Below are 8,743 nucleotides of genomic sequence, written 5' to 3'. Positions count from 1 at the left end.
GGCGGGTTGAGTCGGCGTTGCATTCCTCATGCTCTGCTGTGTGGAGTTCCTTATGGCTCGGTTGCTAAGGAAACGGTCTCAGAAGGCGGTCGGCTCGTCACGGTCCAGCACGCTCTGATGCAACGGCTCCGGTCACATGGAGAGGTGGTCCAAGGTCACCCGTCCAGGCCAGAGCATTGGCCTGTTCCTCTGCGCTGTGCTATGTTGTCCCCCTGTCAGTCGGCCACGCTAAGCTGCCGAGACTTAGATTGTCAGTCAAGCGCAGTTTTGGCGGTACCTACGTCCAGCCCTGCGCAGCTGTGTAGACTTGGTAAGGAGCGCAGCCCTCCTGGCTGGTGGTGCTTTTGGGGAAAGGCGTCTTGGCCGGGTGCTGAAAGGAACCCCACCGGGTCTGGTGAAGCTCATTGTAAAACACTGGAGATGGTTACCATGCCAATCATTTCTGTTTTTTTTCCCCATTGTGACAACAAGAACTGTTGCACAGCAAGTTCAGCCATTGAACCGTTTCAGGAAAGCTCTGTGTTGTGATTGGTTAAACCCTGTGATGGGTGGAGCTTCCATGTGCTGTCAGTCATTGACTTGTCTAGGAAAAAGGCCTTTGCTCTCCACAGCAAAATATTTGTGATGGGTTTGGGGGGTGAGGAGGTATCACTAACTATAGATCCTTTCTGCCCCAAAGAACTGATGCAAGGTCAGATTATCCAACCAGGGTGGCGCCTTTAGTCATCAACTGCTCCTGAGTCTCCCTCCCCCCTGTGGGAGAACAGTGTGGAGGAGAAGCCCTGGTTATGATGCAGATTAGAGCAGAGCCCAGTCCTGGTGCCTGTCGTATTGCTGTGGTCGGGCTCCTCTCTCAATTTTCATATGAAAAGCAATCATCCACCGCTTGCATCACACAAATGGATTGTCTTTTTTTTCAAAACACACCCGTTTTGCTGTACTGTTAAGTCTGGTTTGCAAGGACATTATAGGGTGGTTGAGAAAATGCATTGTGTTTTTTATGTTGTTTCTTTTTGTGTTTGTTTTTTGCTGAAAGTGTCCTGATCCCAATTTGAAGAACTTTAAAACAGTTATGGACAGATATAATCTGATGTCAGTGAAAATTGCTGACTCTGCAGCAGACAAGGAGTTTGAAGAAGAAAGAAGGAAGACATAGTGTTACTGTTTTTGCATGTCTGTCTGAAACCACAGTGGTCCTTTAATAGCACAAACATACTCAGTAGCATAGTACATCCTGAAAAGTCGTCAAACAATACTGTACATTTTATTCAGTAATGTAGAAAACATGAACCGTTCACTTTCTCTTCTGTGCAATCTGAAAGGACTGTACTGTACTCTATACTACTGATATACTGTAGGGGCCTCAAACTGCGCGGTCTATGTATATTTGATCATTTCTGTATATTTTGACATGATAAAACATAACTGTGTCATGCATTTCAAATAAATGCTTTCAGCAGTGTGATTGATATTTACAAATTGCTCGTTTGCCCATCTATATATAGTTTAACTATATATTTAAAAACATTAATTAAATTAAAAAAAATGAATGTACTTGAATTAGTTGTGCAAGGGTGCTGAATTTGCCATGAGTCTAGGTTTGTAGTTCACCATGTGTCCATAGTAATGTGAGGGGGCACCAGAGAGTCATTTACCAGGGCAGACCTGGCTGTAAGGGCATGGCTGGCACAGAGCAGAGATCTTATCAGAGCTACTGACTGCTGACTTCAGACTCCATTTGGATCTTATTAACTGGCTCAGCCAGGGATCTTAAAACAGCTGGCGGACGAGCTGCCTGCATATGACCCAGGGCGAACAGCCTCTCCCTGTCCGAACCCTTACCTGTTGTCTTGCAGATGGTCCCCACAGCCGTATAGAAGACTGAGGTGAGTTGTGATGCTGGTGCCGTTTCTCCCAGGGTGCAGTGCTGTTGGAGGGTGGGTCATTTACAGGGCCTCTTCACTGCCTCATTCGGCACACCACCTTGACCTCTGTGCCACCTCAAAAACTGGATAAACAGCGTCAGCCGCATCCGTCCGTGATGAACGTAGCTTTTCCGTGAATGTGTCTGAGCACAAACATATTTTTTGCATTGGCTCATGACAGCTAACGGAAAAGTTTCTGGGGTCATGCTTTCCTGCTTGGGTTTTCTGTTTATGTTAGCCTGCCCGAGATTGTAACTGAGAGGACACTGGGGCCTTTCACATTTTAATTCTTTTGATTTGTTTGTTTTTGTATACATATATGGAATACAGGCTGGTTCCTCTCCTCCAAGGCGCTGTTAACTGATGGCACTGCACCACTGATGATGCTCCCCACTACTGGCCAATCAGAGAGAATGTTGATGCTGTTGCAGTGGATTGTGGGATACAGTGGAATCTGACAGCTGTTGAGAACGATAGATGTGGAATCCTGGATTTCTTCGAAGTTCCAGCTGAATAATATAAAAATAACACTCAAATATGGTTCCCCGAAATGAATGAAGGCCCAGTACACCCAGTAGAGTTAGCTGATGCTTTTGAATCCCGGCAGCAAAGAATTACATTTGAGTCTGATCCAAGATTTGTCTTATCCAGCATAGCCCCCTAAGCTCTTGTATACATTTGACCGTCGCGTTTAACGAGTAGAACTGCTCCTGTGTTTTTTTCCATTGCTATGACTGGAACTATGCGGAGAAAATAGGACCGGGGAGAGTCTCTTGGTAGAAATGTTTTCTTATCCATCCTGGCTCTCGTACGTCACCAAACGGTTTGCGTAGGTCTCGGGTGCGCTGGTTTAATGAAATCATCATGTGAGGGACGCTCAGCCATGAAGCGCAACACTGAGCGGCACTCGATAAGAGGCTAGGCCCGGTCGGCTGCTTTGAACCGCGCGTTCGTTTGGCTCGGAAGGAGACCGCTCCAGAGAGTGACTACACAGTACTATAAAAAATATGTCCCACAGTGCTGTAGGAAAGCAGGATTTTCTCATTAATCATTTTGGTCTGTTTTTTGGACTATTTCTCTCTGTAGCACGGCGACAGAGACTCAGGATTTCTGCTTTGATTTGAATGGGGTCTCATCCTGTACCTCGGGCAGCGGCTTTATACAGTGACCCAGGCAAGGAGGGCTACAGGCCGGGACCAGCAGAGACACACAAGGGTCAAAGGGCAGCCATTCTCTGCCACTGGAAGAGCACAGGGAGACCAGACTAGGATGACCACAGAGTCACTGCTTCACCCCTGGTGTGAATCTGAGTAATACTCTGAAAGGTAATAATAACGATAACAATTATTAGCCTATTATTATTTATTCAAGTGGCGGAGCAGGGTGAGGTAAGGTAGCTGTAACCCTGTTACTGAAGAAGCAGTCTGTGATGAATAGCCTCATCTGTGGCTTGGCAGGTGACAACCTTGGAATGACAGCTGAACAGTGATGGACGGGTCTGCTGTGAGTTGCTGAAGGGCGACACAGACAGGCAGTGTAGCATACTGTTAAGGAGCAGGACTTGTAACCGAAAGGTTGCAGGCTCGATTCCCTGCTGGGGCACTGCTGTTGTATGCCAGGGCAAGGTACTTAACCCAGAACTGGCTCAGTAAATATCTGTAACATGAAAAAAACTTTTCATGTTGTCACCTATGTAAGTTGCTCTGGATAAGAGCATCTGCTAAATGCCGGTAATGTAAAGTGAGTGAAAAGTAAGAGGGAGAGGTACAGTGGTAGCAATAAGTTATATGGATGCAGTGGTAGCAATAAGTTATATGAATCAATCAAATGACTTCTCTCTAAATAGGAAAATACTATGATTCTGTCAGTGAGGGTACATGATAACTCCACCCAGTATGGGATTCATGAAGCCTCAGTCTGTCATTACTGGTCAGTAGCAGACTGTCGTGGGTTCTGACAGCATGTGTGTCACCTGGCCACTGTGGAGCATCCAGCAGGCCAGCATGCACAGGCTGTGAGGGACCTGTCAGACTCCTCCTGCCCCCCTCCCAAAAAAAAAAAACACCACCCCTCCCAACTCTCTCCCAGGCCTTGGACCCGCATCAGTCTGCACAATCTTCACAATTTTCTACTTTGTTTCTTCAACTGAAATTTCATTTTCCTTCATTTTTTTCTTCTTTCTCAAATACCCCTTCTATTCCCCTGCCAAACATCTGCTGCTGTTTTACAGTTTGGATCATTAAAATCTATAAAATGTAAACACTTAAAAAATAAATTAAAGGCAGCAGTTTTATTTTAGGCTAACTCATTACAGTTAACATTCATAACGAAAAGTGTATCACGTTTAAAAAGCAATGATTTGGGAAAAAAAACACAAAATTAATGGTTTAAAAAAACAAAACAAAAAATGTGACACATGAGCTACTCCGGTTCAGGAAAAACTGCCTACCCCTCAGACAATGCTATGCACTTGATGTAGTTGGAAGGTAAGATACAAGACTTAAACTGTACTTGCTAACATTCCTGCTCACACTCCAGTTTTACTACCCTCATGCCCAATACCGTATCACAATTCAGATTTGAAATGTGATGCCTTTTGCTTGTATAACTTTTTTCCCCACTGACTACATTCATTATTAAGTATGCCCTTGGTTTCAGGTTTCATAACCAGTTTCATTCTGTCCTAAAGAACAGTTAGAACCTATAGAGCTACCTGAGCAACAGTGTGATGTCATGGTAAGGAGCAGGTCTTTGGTTCAGTTCTCATGGGTAGCACTGCTGCACTACATGTGAAATTGGTCAGCAGATTGTCCAGCTCTATAGGTGAATGACACGTGGCCCACTGTGTCACGCACGTCTTCACTCCATTATCCTGCTCTGATGAACGGTCACACCGCAATGTTACAGAGAAGGCTGTAAGTCCTTGTTACTTTTAGATGAGGCTTGTCTAAAGCCCTGTTTACTTTTTAACCTGTGCACACCTTGTTTTCTGAGTGGAGCAAGAAGGGGAACTCCAGTCTGCTTCTCTTGGACTTTTTAGCTTTTCTCTCCTGCTATAATCACTAGTACCAAACAGGGTGGAGGGCTCAGGGGAGAAGGGAGGCCCCCACGCCCCGGTGACCCTTATTCCATCCAGCCGACAGGCCCCCGAATTCCCCCCCCCCAGGCTGCATTGTGCTCCTCTCCCATCTCCACATGGGAACGGAGGGAGAGAGAGGGAGAGAGAGAGAGAGAGAGAGAGAGAGAGAGAGAGGGAGGGAGAGGGAGGGAGAGGGAGGAGGTGAGGTCCTGGGGCTGCCCGCAGTTCCCACCCAAACAATGCCATGGGACGTCTTTATTTGTCGAGACTTCCTTTTTCAGTCATGAATGAGGCACTCCCAGGAGCCTCAGCGACTCCAGCCGGCTCATTGGTTGAGCCAGAGTCCAGAGGTCACCGTCAATTAGTGGTCTCACAGCGAGTTGCTCACCAGGGACCCGGAGCGGCGGGGTTGGAGGTCAGGGGTCATGGGGTGCATGACCCGGTTGCCACAACACGGGGTTTAACTGACAGGGTCGGCCCCCTCGCCTTTGTCAGGTGACCTTGACTAGTGGCAGGGGAGGTGTTGGGTGTGACAGGACTGCCAGGCAGGCACCAAGGCACTGGGAAACTCAGGCCTTCGTTTCGCTAAACTATGTTTCAGCTCTGTTGTTTTTCTATACATCCAAGAGATCTCTGTGACTTGCAAATAAATATTATCTGCACTACTCATTTCCTGCTTTGCTCTCGTTTACCAGGATACAGAACGCCATGCCGACTCAAGTTCCTATAGATGTAGTGTACATATTACATGTTTTTAGCTTTGTTACATGAATACGCGTATGAATCACTTTTTTATTGCTTTGTGACTTTTCATTACTGTTTTTATGCTGAAAAGGACATTATGCATTGGAAAAAAATCCTCTCTGTGTGCTTGTCCGTATTATTGGTACAGTGCCATATTCCCAGATTCAGCCATTCATAGGGATGTCTAGAACGTACCACTGTGAATGGTTAGGGTATATATTTTGGATACCCCTGACAGACGCACTGGCGCCCCACCTCGGTTCTCACTGATGCTGGCTGCTGATGAATTAACATCAGATTTGGGTGGTACTGTGTTCTGGGAGCCTCTTTCATGCATATTCCATCCTGCCTAGAGGGTAAAACGTCCATATTCGTGGTCATGTAGTTTTCATTCACTCGACAGGGTGATTGGTTTACCCTGGCAGAGAAACAGAGATATCAGCATTTCACTTCTCTCAGATCTCCCCACTGGACATGGCTGCATGGATATGGGATGGGTGTCAGGGCTGGGATGGGGGTCAGGGCTCTCTCTGGAGCTACCCCCTCCTTCCCCCTACACCCTCACCCCAGCCCCCCTTTTCAGACAAAGCCCTCTTCATCACTGACTGGGGGGGGGGGGGGGGGTTTCCTTCAGGCAGTCATTAGTGTGTCAATACTGAGTGTAGATGGGCAAGGGGAAGCTGTTTTTCAATACAGGTCGGTATTGTGTGTGCATGAGAGAGAGAGGGGGGGGGGGGGGGGGGGGAGAGAGTTGGGGGAGTAGACAAACCAATTTCTTCTTATGTCCAAGTAAACTTATCACTTCTAGTTCCTTGTCTCTGTCCTCTTCATCTTTTCTCCTTCCTCTCCAACTTCCTCTTTGTCCTTGTATCATAATCATTATTTTCATTTTTTGTGTTATTGCTGTTGTTCTAATTATTACCGTCATTGTCATCATAATCATGACATTTAACAGACACCTTCCTCGAAGGAGACTCCGAGGAATAGAAATGTAATCTAACATCAGTTTTATAAACAGTTAGAATTGGGTGAATTATATTAACACAACTATAGCATTCAATACTGAAATCCTAAAAAAAACCAGCAAAGTTACAAAAACATTCTGCACAAGGGCATCTTGGGGTACCACAAGCTCCTCCACTGTTAGTGTCAGGGGAATCTAAATGAGTTGGATCACTGCTTATATTAAAGCTGACTGGGGAATCTACTGTAAAATCTTTCAGCAGTTGTAATGATTGACATTACATATACAAGTAAAGGACAGCTTGACTGCCACTGTAACTACGTACCTATTTACTCTGTTGAAAACACAGACAGCAGCCCATATCCATCAAGCATGTTACTCTTTCTGGCTGTGTAGAGGCCAGCGCCACTCCTTTGAGAAGATTCTGGACCAACCAGTGCATCGATGGTGAACATGACTCTACCACCTTCTCTGACCCCCCCTTACCCATGTGTCCCAGTACCCTTACGCCAGCCATGTTCAGCGTTTCCTCTCAGAGAAAGTCCGCTCTCTCATGAAGACGTGTGAAGGCAGCCGTGAACTTAGTGAACTGCCCTTGGCATAAACGAACACTCCTAAAACACTTTTTTTTTAATTTCATTTTTCCCGAAAACCAAGAAGAATTTTTTTTCCCTCCAGATCGTATCTCTAAGTTATGTACACAGCTAGACTGATCACGGGGCGAGATTGCCTGATCTCTTGAAAGGTTTTTCAGGGCGAGATTTATTTTTCTGCGTTCTCAGCTCTTTCGTAGGCCACTGCGTTAATGTGCTGCTCTTCGGCTCTTTCCTCGATACACCCAGATTGCATCGTATCTCGTTTGAAGCGGACTGGTTATTTACAGGCGTGTTTTGATGTGCTGATTGCATGGTGGAGGTTTTAATGAGGGAAGCATCAGTCTTCGGGCCCGCAGCCTAATTAAAAAAGGAGATGGATGGTAATACGAGACACAAACAGAGTCTGGCAAAGGGCGGAGGGGCACTTCCTTATTCTGTGTGTAAAAAAAAAAAAGACGGGCAAAAACAGAACACACTGTTCTGCAGAAGTCACAGACATTTTGCATGCTCTTACTGTGAAACACAGTAAAACAAATAGTCTGTTAGTGCATAATTTAGTCTTCTAGTATTGTTCCTCTTTCTTAGAAGAAGTTTTCTTACTGGACCACAAGTCCTGATTTGAAGTGATATGTGAAGTATAAGGCCTGATCCCTCTTCTGGTTTGTGACCACAATGCAATACTCGCCTGCTGTCTGTCCTTTGAGTGTATTATCTTACAGTACCATTCACCCTCCTTAGACAGGCCTTTGGGTCTTCATGTCCTGGGTTTGTCAGTTACAGTTGATGTTTCTCTGATAAGCTGCCACTGCATGTTACATTATGCTGCACCAGTCTTGCAAAGTTGCGCAATGCAGAGGTATTGCACAGATGTTAGGCTGCCCGGCTGCTGCAGACTTTCCATCACTCACATATACCTGCAGTGCACCAAACAGTCTAACAGCAGATGTGATGATTACGGTAGTAAGGTGATCGTAACGTCCCCATAAAAACCCTCCATGTGGAAACATTCCAGAGGGACTCACACTTTCACAATGCATGAGCGGCAGCTTCCTGCTCACACCAGAGCGCTGAGACTGGCTGGTCAACCTGCGGTCAGACTCTGGTCATATTGCAGGTTGCACAGTGCTTCTCTACTGGTTCACCTCACTGACCACTCATGGGCAAAGCGCCGGTCCACCCCTCTCCAGGGATCTCTTCATCATGATGGCTGTTCAAGTTCTGTCCTCCAAGGATGATGGTCAAGAGTTTCACAGCTCAATATCTACATTTACATCAGCTGTGACATACTGGAACAGATCAAATCTGTTCATTAATTTTGTCTTGCAGTGCTGCATCTCATCCAACCTGTGCTACTATACTGCTTTGTGCATGAGAGAGGCCGCTGCCTAGACATATCCATCTAGCAAAGAGAGACAGACAAAGGTTCCCATTGCCA

The sequence above is a fragment of the Megalops cyprinoides genome, chromosome 1 (assembly GCF_013368585.1).
Source record: "Megalops cyprinoides isolate fMegCyp1 chromosome 1, fMegCyp1.pri, whole genome shotgun sequence".
NCBI lineage: Eukaryota > Metazoa > Chordata > Actinopteri > Elopiformes > Megalopidae > Megalops > Megalops cyprinoides.
The sequence above is the reverse complement of the archived record's forward strand: the minus strand, read 5'-3'. Positions refer to the sequence as shown.